General features: G+C 32.9%; 1 pseudogene; it reads right to left on the reverse strand.

The window, feature by feature from the left end:
* Window positions 1–12376: 12376 nt before the first annotated feature.
* Window positions 12377–14966, reverse strand: LOC104854360 (annotated as a pseudogene).
* Window positions 14967–15567: the final 601 nt, after the last annotated feature.

Raw genomic sequence — 15567 nt, forward strand, 5'->3', positions numbered from 1 at the left:
AACATTTATATATGCATTCTGTGAAACTTTTGATGTTACATGATTTTTTGTATGTTATAGTCTAGATATTGACTGCCTCACTAGGAGTTATATGTTAAAGGTTTGGTGGTATTAATGGGAGATATTGAACCTTTATAAAGTGGAGACTTACAGGAAAACCTTCAATTATTGGCACTATACCCTCATAAGGGATTGGGGGATCACAACTCCTTTCTTTACCATTTTGTTCCTTAACTTATGATGCAAACAGTTTTTCTTCCAGACAAATTTGTGCAATAATATTCTTCATTAATTAAAGTGCAATGAAGTGGGGCCAATTTATCAAGAATAGTAGTCTATAATATACTGAGATAAAATAAAAGTTTTCCCTTCAAAGTCAATTATTTCTGATATTTCATTATGATAATGAAGTGAACTCTAATAGAAAATTTATAACAAAATATGGAAATTTTTAATTTAACTATATCTAATGACATTGAGGAAGCTCTGGAATTTGTTTATGGGGGATCTTGGAAGAGTTTAGAGAAGCAAGCTAGATAAAGCTTAAAATGCTGTATGCAAGGCTCATTGGGTAGTTTTTATGAGAACTCAAATCCCAGAATGTGGTTAGAAATATGCCTAGGAGAGTTTACATTGATGAGGCTTTAAATGGAAATTAAGACTTTTTTGGGAATTGGAATGAATGTCAGTCTTCTTATATCATTGCATAAAATGTTGATTCATCTGACCCATGACTTGATATGTTGTGAGTCCAACCATATAGATGATGAATTAGTTTTCAGAAAAATAATATTTTAGAGCAGCAGCCAGTAACATGAATATTACTTTCTATTTCTCACCAGATTTAGGAAGAATTAGGAACAAAAGCCAATCAGAAAGATTTTAAAAATGTGCAGTTTTGGACAGAAGTTGAGCACTTATAAAAGTACAAAGAGAATATAGTCAGTAGCACTGATTTAAAAAATGAAACTTAGGTGCTTTGTATCAGGACACTGAGAAATATTCCTGGAACAGTGGGAAGGGTAGGGGAAAGCAAATAAGGAACAACACAATAATATGAGAAAAGGAAAAAATTGAAAACAGTCTTTGTAAATAGGGGAGGGTGGAGAGGGTGAAGGGGGGCATGTGTATGGGGAAAAATGAGATTCATGATCTGTCATGTAAAGGTACAAAGTCCCAATGATGAATGGAACTGTACTGTATACTTTAAAAGTCTCAATAAACTCAATAAGATAAAAAATATTCCTGGCATAGATCTCAGATGTCTGCAAAGACACCCCAATCATCACAGTTTCAAATTTATGAACATTTACAATTTTATACTGTCCAGGGAAGTGTTTTTTTATAAAAATCTCTTAAGGTATGCAGCATATAAGGAATACTTTATCTAGAATTTTTCTCCTCTTTTCAATCCAACAATTCACTCAGAAGCCATTGTATCATGTCTCAAAGGGGATCGTTTATAGCTTTCACTAAAGTCCTTGACACAATTGAGGTAGGATAGTATAAATAAAGAAAAGTAGCAAAATACAAAAATTGTAGTTTTGGATGGTATTTTCAATAAGGCTGCAGCTCCAGGGCACAATGTTACTCAAGGTTAAAATTGTCTCTCTTTCCAGGAAGTTCAATCCAAAATAATTCTTAAACCTCTTTCAAGATAAAGCAGCCTGTTATATGGACCCTTCCCTATCTTTCTGCTCTAAAATAGGCCATTTATTTTCACCAGTAATTTGAGCCTGCTGTTTCTATAGATTCACCAATTCTGCAGAATTTGACTCCAAAATGCATAAATATCTCTATCTCTAGATGGTAATTTGCTTCATCTGTAAAGGCCTAGCTGTCTTTTTTTACTGCGTATTTCTTTAATTCTGCTTAATACACTCACCTATGTCTCTCATCAACACATTCTGAAATATTTTTCAGTGACTAGTTAAGAATTTACTCCATGGATGAGGGAGATTTGATATCTTTATTTCTTTTGGGAAGACCTCCTTCGACTTTGTCTGGTGACCAAATTATCAACTTGATGTTGGTCTTTCACGTATGCAGAATGAAAAACTAAGCTTCTATCAGGAATTCAAAGAAGAATTTGAGTGTAGGCAGTGTTTTTTTCAAAGTAGAAACTATGCAGTCTGAGTGTGGTAGCACATGCCTATAATCTCAGCACTCGTGAGGCTGAGGCAGGAGGATTACTGTGAGTTGCAGACCAGCAAGGGCTACATAGTGAGTTCCAGTTCAGTCTCAACTACATAGTGAGACCCTGCCTCAAAAAACCAAAAAAAAACAAAAAAAACCAAAAAAAAAGTAGAGACTAAGCAAACAGCCTATGACAGGGTGAGGATGGAGTTGTGGAGTGAAGCTGAAGTTTCACTGGAGATATTTGTCTCAGAATATTTTCAGCTAGAAAGAATTTCATTCCAATATGATCCTTCTTGAAACTCTGGATGGAACAAATAATTCCTCATCTGAAAAAAAAAATTTCCCTAACACAAAATGTTGTTACCTAAAGTGACACAGCCTTCTCTGTTCTCTTCACTATTGTACTAGCAAAGGAAAATAATCTTCCTCTAATCACTCAATTGCCTAAGAAAATTGAATTTGCTTATATTACATTTTACTTGATTTATCAGCATGTGCATAAATGTTATTGCTTGCTGTTTAAATATTTTTTACAGTAATTTTCATGAAAAAATGTTATCATTGCAGTAGGGTTTTCTGATATATGACTTGATAACATGTTGGCATAATAATTAAACAAATTTTTTAAATTACCATTAGTCTTATGATTAATGACACTAAGATTCACTGAAATAATTCATTTCTATGACAATGTCAAAACATTCTAAGAAAATAACAGAATTTTCTTTTAGCATCACAGCCAACTGTGAAACTCACACTTTCCTCAAACTTCATTAATAATTACTTAAGCATTCTTGGTGTGATTTATTTTCTCAAATTAATTACATCTTTAATAGCACACACATAAATAACCTACCTGTATCTCAATTTTATTAATAAATATGCATGAGAAGAGGAGAAAGAAACTGAAACCGTTGTGTAAATTCTCAGATATGGCACTAGGGAAGAGCATTTTAGCTAAAGTAGTCCAAATGCATTGGCAGGGCCCTGGAGAAGTGATACAGTTGAAGGAAACTGTGATCATGAACCTGCATGTTGTGAATGGAGTCTTTGTGGGTATTTAATCTAATTCATCAATTAACTGTTGTCACAATCATACATTTCAAGGGAAAACAACATTAGAGTTAATTGTACTGATTTCTGAAGTCTACTAGATGTGAGCTAGGTTCTGATAATCTTCTTTAGGCTTTCTAATATGCCTTGAGTTCATCTGTCTGTTGGTCAACTTTGACTGAACTTTATTATGCTCGGTGTACCACTTATTCGAGTCTAGCAGGTTCACTGTCCTTGGGATCAGGGGCAAGATTGAAGCACAAAACTACAAATGGAAATATAAAATCCATCTTGAAATCTAGCCCTGCAACTGGCAACACATGGTCTTTGCTGCCATTGCTTAATCCATGACAAATTAAAAGAGCTACAGACAAATGGCTTGGGAATATATCTTTCTGCTTTTACTTTGAAAAACTGCAGCACAACATGACAAAGTCTATGAATAAAGGTAAGTAAAATAAGATGATGTTATCACAATTTACCAGATATTCAATTAATTTCCACCATCACTCTCTGGGATTTTTATCACATTATCATATTTATTGGTTGTTTACATGCAATTTTTCTAATCTGAAATCTGTGGTAGTATATTCCAGGTAAAAAATTTATTTATTAAGTTGCATAAGTCATTTTTGAACAAATAATATTTTTGAACACAGTATAATTAAATATATTTTATTTTTTATAAAAAATGCTCTATCCTTTGTCAGTATCTGTTCTTTTCTACCCATGTATCACAATTTACTACATGTTATAATTTTAGTTTTGTAAGAAAGTGTGGTGATTACATCATAAGTAGTACTAACTGCTGTTTATTTTCTATACTAGCAGGGTAGATAGTAAGTTTTTAATATTATTAAAATACAGTATGTAGGCTACAACTATGAATATGACAATGCTTAACAAGTTAAAGATAACCACCTTTTGTAAAGCATCAGGAACAAAGAGATGAAACGAATATGCACTTGATTCTTTCTTGCATATTCCAGACACAAATAATTTTGGTCCACCTACAGTCTCCTGGCAGCTACTCTCAATTTCCTTGCCAGGTGCCCATAGGGGAAATCTTCCCCCAAAATGCCATTCAAGTTTCAAGCAATAGTATTGTAAATTGCACAGTGAAAACACATGCAGTGTAGCATAAACGGTCTTCATCAATTTGACACAAACAGATAAAGCAAAACGTGATTGTAGATTTTCAGTATCCATCCCATAGCTGGAAGACAATGTTTCTCCAAACCAAATATCATAGCCAGGAGGAAATTATGAATATTTTTGCTTGTTATTTTGTTTTTGCTCAGCTTATCATTTAACTGTTTAATTTCTCTAATCTCCTATCATCTGTATTTTTCCTTTTTTATTTTTTATTTCTTACTGTTATTAAAATATTTAACTTATCTTTTTCTGATTTTTGTGTACTCTCCTTTAATTGAATTTTATTTCACTGTCTTCTAGTTCCTAATTTAGAAATGTTTACGTACTCTCTTCCCTTCTTTTTCTACTTTACTTCTATTTGTTGGTTATGATAAGCTTTTTTTAAATTGGTAACATTTTATCTTATTATGAAATATGTTGTCCTATTTTTATTATTATTGATGTTGTGGCTATGATTGCAAAAAAATTGTTTTCTCTTATGGCTAGATATGCTTTGCATGTATGTGAAGGTTGCTAGTTTTTCTTCTTGTCTTCTTTATGATCAGTGCTGGAAATAGTTCTTACTACTAGAAACATGCCGAGTCGGCATCATACTGATGAGCTACACCTCTAGCTCTGTTGAAATAAAATGTACCTTAAACCATATAGAAAATCTCACTTGAATCTTGGTGGATATTTCAAACTAAACAATTTGGAAATTCAGATCATCCAGCCAGCAATATGGCTCCATGCAGGCATGGCTAGAATACATAAATCTGGTTTTCTGAACATTTAAGACCATAGCAACAACAGCCAATTTTTAGACACTGTATGTATGAAGTAACACAGTAGTTTGTGTTTATAACATTTCAAATAATATTGTGTTGACAAAATTTGAAAAGGATAAGCAGAAGTTCCATTTAATATAGTAAGGTAATTAATTCTTACCAGTCTTAACTACCAGAGGTATGACACTCTTGCAAAATTAACAGATAAATTAGTTCATTCATTCAACTCTGATATAATATGCAATTTGTCATAGATGAAGATGCCACAGGAAAAGCTACACCACAAAATCCATGTAAAACTAAACCCAATACTACAAAACACTAAAATCTGAGGGTACATTGCCAAGAGAAGCCTGCTGTCCAAGAATTCACTCGAATAAATGGCAATATAATTTAATGCCAAAATATTTGTAGAAGCAGAAAAAATAAGAATAAAGTAAGGCAATATATATATTCACTCAGAGTTAGTTTTTCCATAGCAATTGATCACAAATATATTAAAGAGGATGATATGTTAAAGAAATAATTCAAAACTATGATTATAAAATGATCAATAAACTCTAAAATGAAGAAAAACAGTTGAATGAAATACAGAAGACAATGCAGGTTATGCAAGAGTATTCACTAAGGGGGAAATATTCTGGAAAAAAAAACAGATATCTTGAAAAAGAAAAAATCAGTAAGTCAAAATAAATCTCACAGTAAAGATACTCCCATTGATTACAGGAAGCAGAAGACAAATTGGACAATGAGATAGATGTTATCTCATTCAGAGAGTAATAAAGCATAAAAAGAAATTATGAATTATATATACAAAACTTCTAAGACATAATTAAAATAACAAAATTATGAATCTGTGGACATATGAGAGGTTTCAGAAATGCAGAGTAAAAATGCAGAAAATCTATTCAGTGTAGTAATTGCAGAGAAATTTCCCAATCTTGAGAAAAATAGGCATATCCAGGTTCAGGAGCCATGTGTAACACCAAATAAATATAACCAGAAAGTAACCTACAAATAACATATTTAGTTAAAATTCAAATCATACATAATAAAGAATATTTAAATCTAGATAAAAATCACTGCATATTATATTTAAGGCAAAATTATGTTGGTAACAGTTTCTTTCCATAGAATTCCTATGCACAAGGAGGAAATGGGATAAGGTATTCTGATCATTACTATGTAATAATTTCTTACTTGGATCACTATATCCATCAAAGCTGTTCAGAATTTCAAGAGACATATTTACCTGCCAAGTGAAGCAAAAACTAAATAAATTCATAACCTTTAAGCCAGAGATGCAGAAGATACTTATAGAACACCTACAAAAAGTATTTGACCAGTAAATGAATATTAGGAACAAATAAAATTCCAGAAATGAACAAAATGATATGAATTTGTAGATACCTTTCAATAAGAACTACCAATGTAAATGTTAACGTTAGTTCACCATGTAAAAGACAAAGACTGGTGGATTCGATTAAAAAACAAATTCCTGAGGAAGGTTGCCGATAAGAAACACACCTTAATGGCAAATATGTACACAGACTGAATGCAAAATGGTGGAAAATGTTAGTCTATGAAATGTAATACAAAAATAATTAATAACAGCCATTCCCATATCTGATTTTATGACAAAATTAGTAATAACAGACAAAAAAGCTCTATATATTGGTAGAAGGAACAATCATCCAAAAATAGATATCAGTTCTAACCCAAACAGCAGTGGATCTAATTTCATAAAGCATTACTTGCCATAAAGGAACAGACACACCCTAAAATAACACTTGAATGAATTCAGTATATCAGTAATATGAATAGATAAGTCATCCTTACAAAGAATTAATAAAGAAACTTCAGAGTTAAAATAAACTATAAATCACATGGACATAACGATCATCATTGAAGCTTTCATTCAAGCAAAGCAGAACACATATTTCTTTCAGTAGCTTATGAAACTTTGCAAAAAATAGTTCATGTAAAGAATGAGAAATTAGATTCATTCATAGGAAAATGGATACATATTGAGGATATAATTCGAAGTGAAATAAATAAGTCACACATGTGTAAATGCCAAATAGTTTCTCTGGTGTGAATAAAGTATAATAGTACATAAGATCCTAATGTATAATTGACCGTGTGAAATAGGAAGAAAAGAGCTAAAGGTGTAGGGAAAGTGGGAAGGGTAGAGGAAAGGGAATAAGGGAAAAGAAAAAATAGGAGAAAATGATAAAATGGAAATAAAGTGTTCGTAAATGGGGAGGGGAGGAAGGGGTGAAGGGAGAGCAGGGACAAGGCGAAAATATGAGAACCAAGACCTGTCATGTAAAGGTACAAGATCCCAATAATGAATGTAACTGTACTGTATAGCTAAAATATACAAATAAACTCAATGAGAGAAAAAAAGTTCATGCTTCAGGCCATAATTCAAATATTTGTAAATACAAAAATTGAAACAATTATTGTCATGAAATCACAGTGAACTGAAATTAAATTTAAACATCAAGAGAAACAACAGAAGCTGAATTAACATACGGGACTAGAAAAATACACTTCTGAACCAATAGTGTATCACCAAAAATTGAGGGAGAAATTAAAACCTTTCTAGAATCAATTGCAATTAGAAAAAAATGACATAGCATTATCCATGGGATACAGGAACAGTGAGTAAATTAAAGTGTAAAACTATGACTGATACATTAAAATTTAGAGAGGAAGGAGATGTGTTGCCTCTCAAAGTCTTAGAAGAACTGCAACCAATCGAACCCAAAACAAATAGTTAAAAAGTTCAAAGTTAAAATTAATGAAGCTGAATCTTAAAGAATAATAAAAATTATCCCTAAAATAAATTTGCTTGTTTGAAAATAAAAATGAAATTGGTAAAACTTAATATTAACCAAAAGAGATAAAAGTCAAAAATTTAAAAGTTACATTTAAAAAGGGATATATTATAGCAGATCATTGAAAAACAGTGAATAATCAAAGAGTACTTTCAGATTGTGTATTTCAGTAAAGTGTAAAATTTAGAAGAAATGACAAATTTCTGGATAAACAAAACTTACAAATATTAAACAGAGTACATAATCAAACTATGTGGGTCAATAATCATAAGTCAGGTTTTAAAATAATAAAACATTTCCAAAAAAGAAAATTCCAGGACCATAGTGATGCACTACTGACCATTACAAGATATTGAAGAACTAACACTAGTACTCCTCTAACTATTCCATGAAAGAGAAAATAAAGGAATGCTTTCAAACTCATTGTATAAGCTCTATCACCCGGATGCAAAGCTAGGTAAGTATAAAATAAAATGCCTAAATATAGACAAATTACCTTTATAAATATCAATTTAAAAATAAAAATTAATACTAAATAATAAAATCATCAGCAAATTATTACTGCATAATGGTACTCAATATAATTAAAGTTATACATGAGAAACCCAAAAATCTATACTAAAATGTAAAGAAAAAAAAGCCTTTCTTTTTCTAAAATGTGAAATGAGAAGGATGCTCACATTAAGCAATTTTTAAACATTAATTTCATTGTTACATTTTAGGTACATAATATAGTAACTTTCAACATTTGAAATTTGTACCTTTACATACTATATTTTGATTCTTATTTTTCCCCATTTCCCTGTCCTCCCTTCAACCTCTCCAATCCCATTTACAGACTTTGTTTCCACTTTTTCATTTTCTCATGAAAATTCCATTCCCTTCTTTATTTTTTCACTATCCCTCCCACTTCCCCTACCCCTTGCACCTTTTCTTACCATTTCACATTATCTATTATACATTTTGATCCTTACTTACATTTTCAAATTCTCACACCAGAGAAACTATATGGAATTTACACGTCTGTTTTATTTATTTCACTTAAGAGTATTGCTTCAATGTGCATCCATTTAGCTATAAATGTCCCTAATTTCTCATTTTTATGGCTGAGTAGTACTCTATTTTATTAAAAAATACCCACATTTTCTTTATACAGTCTCCAGTTGATGGGAAATTGTGCTGTTTCCAATTTTTCACTATTAGAAACTGCCAATATGAAAATAGGTGCACATATATCACTGTGTTATGATTGTTTTAATTACTTTGGGAAGATACATAAAGGGAAGAGCTGGTTCAAATGGGACCTCAAATCCTAATAATGTGAAGCATGTCCACACTGATTTTCACAGTGGTTGCACCAGTCTACACTCCCAACAGTTGAGCAGGGTTCCTTTTTCCCCACAGCCCCACCAGCATTTGTCACTGATTGATTTCATGACAGCAGCAATTCTTTCTGGGGTGAGGTGAAATCTCAGCATTGTTTTCATTTTCATCTCTCAAATGACCAGTGATGTTGAACATTTTTTCCTATTTTTACTTGCTTTTCCTAATTATTTTTCTAATAAGTGTCTTTTCATTTCAGATGTCCATTTTTGGACTGGATCTTTAAATTTGGGAGGTCTGATTTTTTTAAGTTCTTTATATATTTTAGACAGTAGACCCTTCTCTGAGAAACAGCTAGTAAAGAATTTCTCCCACATTGTGGGTTGTCTCTTCACACTGATGGTGGGTCCTCTTCCTCTGCAGAAGATTTTTAATAAGAAGAGACCCCAATTGTTGTTTCTTTGTGCTAGTTCATGTGCAAATGAGGTATTATACATGAAAGCTTTTCCTACACCAATGTCTTCGATAGTTCTATTTAATCTCTCTTCCAGCTGGTTTAGTGTTTCTATTTTAATAGCTAGATCTTTAATCCATTTTTATTTTACTTTAAATGGTGAGAGATATAGTTCTATTTTTAATGTTTGGCAAGTTGAAGCCCAGTTTTTCCAGCACCACTTATTAAATAGGCTAGCTTTCCTCCAGTGAGGGTATTTGGCTCCTTTGTAAAAGATAATGTGTCTGAGTACATCTGGAGGTGTTTCTTTTTCAGTACCATGCTGGTTTTATCACAGTAGCATTGTAGGATCATTTCAGATTGGGACTGTGGTACTTTCCACCTTGTCTTTGATACCTAGAACTGATTTTGCTCTTCTAGGTCTCTTCTTGATCCAAATGAGTTTTGGGTTTGTTTCCTCAAGATCTGTTAAGTAAGCTCTTGGAATTTAAATGGAAATGGCATTGAATACATATATCAGTTTTGGGAGTATGGTCATTGTCATTATATTGGTTCTTCCTCCCCAGAAGCAGGGGATGTCCTTCCTTTTTCTTGTATCCTTTTTGATCTCCTTTTTTCAGAATGCTATAGTTTTCATATTAGGGGTCTTTGATTTATATCATTAGGCTGATTCCTTGGATGCTATTTTGTTGGATGCTATTGTGATGGGAGTTGTTTCTTCAATTCCTTTTTAAGTGAGTCTATTGCTTGTGTACAGGAAAGATATTGATGTTTTTTTATTGCCCTTGTATCCTGCTACTCTGCTAAATTTGGTCATTAAGACTAGAAGACTTACGATGGAGTTTTGGGGGTATTCTATATAGAATATCATGTCATTTGCAAATAATGACAATTTGACTTCTTCATTTCCTATATTTATTCACATTATTTCTTTGCTTCTTCTGATGGCTGTGGCTAATGTTTCCAAAATTATTTAAACAGGAGTCATGCTAGTAGACATCCTTGTCTTGTTCCTCATTTTAGACTGAGAGATTTCATTTTTTGAACACTTAGCATGATATTGGCTCTTGGATTTTCATAGATGGCTTTTATCAGGTTAAGGTAGAGACTGTCTATTTCATTATTTTGTAGGGTTTTAGCATGAATGCATGTTGGGTTTTGTCTAATGCTTTTTCTGCATTTATTAAAATGATCATATGGTTTGTCCTTACCACCATTAATATAGTGTATTACATTTATTCCTTTGCATATGTTGAACCATCCCTGCATCACTAGGATGAATCCAACTTTGTCAGAGTGAATGATCTTCTTGATAATCTTCTACATTCTATTTGTCAATATATTTTTAAGGATTTTGTATCTATGTTCATTAGTGAGATTTTCCTATAGTTCTCACTTTTGGTTGTGTCTTTCTCTGCTTTGGGGATCAAATTGATACTTGCTTCTAGGAATGCATTTTGTGAGTAGTGCTTCCCTTTCAATCTCATTGAAGAATTTAAACAATGGTGGCTATAGTTCTTCTATAACTGTCTTGTACATTTCAGCAGTGAAGACATCAGAGCCCAGGCTTTTCTTAGTTGGTAAATTTCTAACTATGCTTTCAATTTTGTTGATATTAGGCTATTTAGAATTTTTAGGTCTTCATTCAACTTTGGTAATTCATATGTATCTAAGAATTGGTCCATTTCTTCTTTGTTCTATGTATCTTAATGACATATAGGTTCTCAAAGTAGGTATTGATCATTCTCTGGATTTCTACTGGGTTTGATGTAATTTCAGCCTTTATATTTTTAATTGTATGGATTTGGTGTTTATTTTCTTTTTTTCTCATTGAGTTTATTGATACATTTTAGATATACAGTACAGTTACATTCATCATTGGGATCTTGTACCTTTACACGACAGGTCTTGAGTCTCATATTTTTCCCCTTGTCTGTGCCCTCCCTTCAACCTCTCCTCCCCTCCCCATTTACAAACACTTTATTTCCATTTTTTCATTTTCTCATATGTTTTTCTTTTCCCTTATTCCCTTTCCCCTACCCTTCCCACTTACCCTACACCGTTAGCTCTTTTCTTCCTATTTCACACTGTCAATTATGTGGGTTTCCTTCTTTTTTTTTAGATAAGGTCGGTTAAGGGTTTGTTAATTTTATTTATTCTTTTGAACAACCAACTTTTTGCTCCATTGATTTTTTGTGTCATTCTCTTAGTCTCCGTTGCATTGATTTCTGCCCTGATCTTTACAATATCCTCCCTTTTTTCCTGCTCTTTTTTTTTCTAGAAGTTTGAGATTCAGCATCAGTTGTTTTTTTTTTCTGTATTAGTTTATGCTACAAAGCTTTATTTACATAGTACTCCAAAATATATTTCAGTTGCCCACCCACTCTTCCAAGTGTGAATGCTATCAAATCAAGGAGCTTTACAGGAAAGCACAAAACAGAAAACAATTTTATAATTTAATGTACACAGTACAATTCATGGTTGTTATTTTTACTTTTCTTTTGAGGATAATTACTTCATTTTTTGCTGGTAATGTTTCTGAATTGAAGTTGTTTTCACGAGTAGATTTCCACAGATAATCAAGAGTATAACAATCCCATATATTTTATAGTGTTATTCGACAGTATATGAGTACCTGTGTATCATTTTTTCCCATTTTTTTCAAAAGTCTTGGATGAAGAATCCTGACTTTCATCACTACTATAGCATGCATTTAAAGTTTTAGCAACTTTTAAAGTGGGGTTGGGAGAATTCAGACCAACCAGTTGGCCTAAAACATGTTTCAATTAATCAGTGGTTTCCTTAGCCATTTGGATACCTGGATGAGTCTAAATTTGAATATAAAGATGTGCCAGGAGCTCAGGAATAGATATCGTCTGTTTAGGCTCCCTTACTAAGCAACACTTTAGTACATCTTGAAGATCCTTCTCTGGAATATCAGGAAATTCAATTTAATGATTAGGGTCAACTGTAGTATGTAGCTTAGAAATCAGATTAATTATATGTTGAAATGGTGTTTTCCCATAAGTCATATAATACAAAATGTATCCTAAGGACCAAACATTACTTTTGGGGCTTATCTTGGACTTGGACTTCCCATTTTCTCTCAAGGAAAACATGTCTTTGATTGCTTCTGGGGGCATGTAATTAACTGTACTAACCTGAGAACCTTTAATGATGCTTGTATCTGGTGTATTTGGTTTGCAATCCCAAAATCAATTAGCTTTAGCATTCCATCAATTATTAAGAAGTTAGCAGGCTTCAGATCACTATTAACAAAGCCATGTTGAAGTATTGTGTGTACTGCCTCCAACATATTTTTCCTGTAACTCTTGCATTCCCATGGATTGACAGACATTTTTTCTTAAGCCAACTATTAAGGTCAATATTCCCACATTCCATTACTGTGTAGATATACTGATCTGTGATTTCATAATCATAAAGTTGGATGATCTTATCACTGTGTTGTTGTAGTTTATTCAAATAAGTTAATTCATTCTGATAACTTTCAAAAGACTTGTTATCTGCTTCTTCTAAGTTCACTTATTTCATAGCATAGTCTGTTTCTTCTCATTCAACACCTAAAATACCTTACTTGAACTTCCACTTCCTATCTGCCTTAATATGGAATAAATTCTTCCTTTAACTGAAATGCATTCATTTGAGGATCCTGCAGTCTGTAGGTTCTGCAGAGGAGCAACTGGAACTTGCTGCTGTTGCTGCTGGAGACAGGCAAATTCACTGTAAGGTGTTGATGATGGACAGGCTGAGGGAAAGTCGTTCTTGACAACTGGAGTTCTAAAGCAGCACATGTAATCATCTAAGGTATTGTTACTTTGTGTGTGACAAACAGATTTTGGATCAATCCATTTAGGCACTGATAAGGGTGGTGACTTCTTCAAAACTGAAAAGACAGCTTGCTCAACAGTGGTATGTTTCTGCTCTGTATCAACCTTTGGGGTTTTGGCTTGCATATGCCACTGATTTGAAAGTATAGCAGGATTCTGGGTCACACATTCTGACTTTCTCTTAGGTTGCCACTGTTTCTGGGTACTTTCTGGAATCTTTGGTTCTTGATGCTCCTTGGTTTCTGCAGAAATAAGTATTGTTTCTGCTGCTGCACATTCTAATTTAGTTACAAGCCTTGATTCAGCTTTATTTTTCAGAGTTACTGAATCAATATTAAGTTCAAAACTCTTTCCATCTGATATAAGATTCCTTTGAATGGATATTCTGAACAGACTTTAAAGTTCTCAATTTACAGGAATTATTTGCACTTGGTTTAGATGTAGGCATAATCAAATCTTGACATTCTGATCCAGAGATCTGCCTTTTTGCAAAACTTGGCATAACTGACCCATCTGTCTTCACTTGATAATCTGGGCTATTTAGAAGGATAACTGGGACTCTTCCAAATGGGCAGGACCATGTAATTTTGTTAGTTTCTTTCAAGGGATATTGATGACCTACTTCTGCATCTTGTGGTGGTATATTCTTGCCATATAAAAGCCTGGTTTTAGTGGCTGGCCCTCTGGAATCACAACTGATGCTTCTATTTTGTAAATGTCCAGGTGAACTAGAGAATGATTCTTGGGAAGTTAATACTGTAGATACTGATTAAACTCTTCTTTTCCCCTCTGAAAGTAGCTGCTTTTTTGGGGGGTCTAAATTATGCCGTGCAATTTCTAGCATTTCTAGTGGTACTGCTCCACAATCTACAGCTTTATGGAAAAGTTTACTTTTCTTGAAATTACCTTGAGACAGTTCAAATTGAGCAAAAGATATATGCACAAAAACAAATATCTTGCAGTTTGCTCTGGAAATTTGAAAGTAGTCACGTGCATCATCTGGCTCTTGAATAGCTTTTAATTCAGCAAATCTCACTTGAATTTGGGCAAAACTCTCATTTTGGCCATATTTATCTGGAGAAAGTGCTTCAATTGCTTGACTGTAATGACCAATCAGTTTATTTAAAAGAGCATCATTTAGGGGGACACTTGTTTTTCTCTAGTTTGAGTAAGAAATTTAACCAGTCCTCTGGATTATTCACCATCATCATAATTCGATTAACAGTTCCTGAGTTATCTGTTCTATCTGCAGAGACTTTGTTAGCTTTATTTAGTTTAGCTCATCAGTAAGATCTTCATTTTTAAATTTATTTTTAATATCTCTAACTTTGTTCATTATGGAATCAATTGTCAATAATCTGCCACTTAAATGCTCAGCCTCCATTTCTAAGTTGCAACTGTCCTCAGAAGTAAAGCCAAGAAGAAAAATTGACCCAGAATGCCTCTGCATACACACGATTTTCAAGTTGTTTGCTTGAGCTCAGTCTGTTGTCCTAGTACGAGCACTTACTGCTATGAATTTCCCTTGTAAGATTGCTCTCATTGTGTCCCATAGAATCCAATATTTTGTACTGATATTTTCATTTAATTGTAAAGATTGTCTGGATTCTACTTTAATTTCCTCTGTGACCCACTGGTTATTCGGAAGTGTGTTTTTCAATTTCCATGTGTTTATGAAACTGTTGTGGTTTCTTTTGCTGTTGATCTCCAATTTCATCACACTATGGTCTCATAATATAATAGGAATAACTTAACTTTCTTTTCATTTACTTAAATATGTTCTATGAGAATGTATATGGTCTACTTTGGAGAACCACCATTGTGTAGAAGAAAAGAATGTTCATTCTGATTTTGTGGGGTAGAACACTTTGTAAATACCTGTTAAATTAATTTTTTTTCAAGAGGTTGTTTGAGTTCTAGTATTTTGTTGTTTATTTTCTGTCTAGTTGATTTATTTATTGGTAACAGTGGGGTAGTGAGCTCCC

This window comes from Fukomys damarensis, unplaced genomic scaffold (assembly GCF_012274545.1).
Source record: "Fukomys damarensis isolate Sample0158 unplaced genomic scaffold, DMR_v1.0_HiC HiC_scaffold_39, whole genome shotgun sequence".
NCBI classification, from domain to species: Eukaryota; Metazoa; Chordata; class Mammalia; order Rodentia; family Bathyergidae; genus Fukomys; species Fukomys damarensis.